The sequence below is a fragment of the Thalia democratica genome, chromosome 6 (genome assembly GCF_965202585.1).
Source record: "Thalia democratica chromosome 6, ktThaDemo2.hap1.1, whole genome shotgun sequence".
NCBI lineage: Eukaryota > Metazoa > Chordata > Thaliacea > Salpida > Salpidae > Thalia > Thalia democratica.
Genome location: NC_139170.1, coordinates 52043054 through 52043560, shown reverse-complemented (window position 1 = coordinate 52043560; position 507 = coordinate 52043054).

Sequence of the window (507 nt, the reverse complement as noted above, 5' to 3'; positions counted from 1 at the left end):
ACAAGTTCTTGTGTTTAAAGAAAGTGTAAAAGAGTTTATGTTTTGTTTGTTTATGTTTTGAACAAGCTAGTATAGGTTTAAAAATGTATGTTTTGTTTGTTACGTAAATGTTATTTTAAACTTTAGTACTAGTTCCTAGTGCAAGTCCAAAAGGTTCGGCAATAAATGGAATTCCACTATCAATCAAAGGCTCATTACCAAAAGAAAAGTCATTGAAAAGAGCTGCAATGTAAGTAAAGTTCATTTTAGTACGGATTTCAATTTGTTTAAATTAGTATCAATACCTTTTGGACTAACAGCTTTATTTCCAAATAAAGTGCATGATTTTTATTGTTTTTACAAAACAAAATTTTATTTTAGTATAGGCTTTAACTTATACCAGTCAATATCCTTTAGACGTAGAGCTTATATTTTGATAAAGTGTTTATTATTTTGTATTTTCATATAATTAAATTACATTTTAGTGTAAGTTTTAGCTTATACCAGTCAATATCCTTTAGATATAGA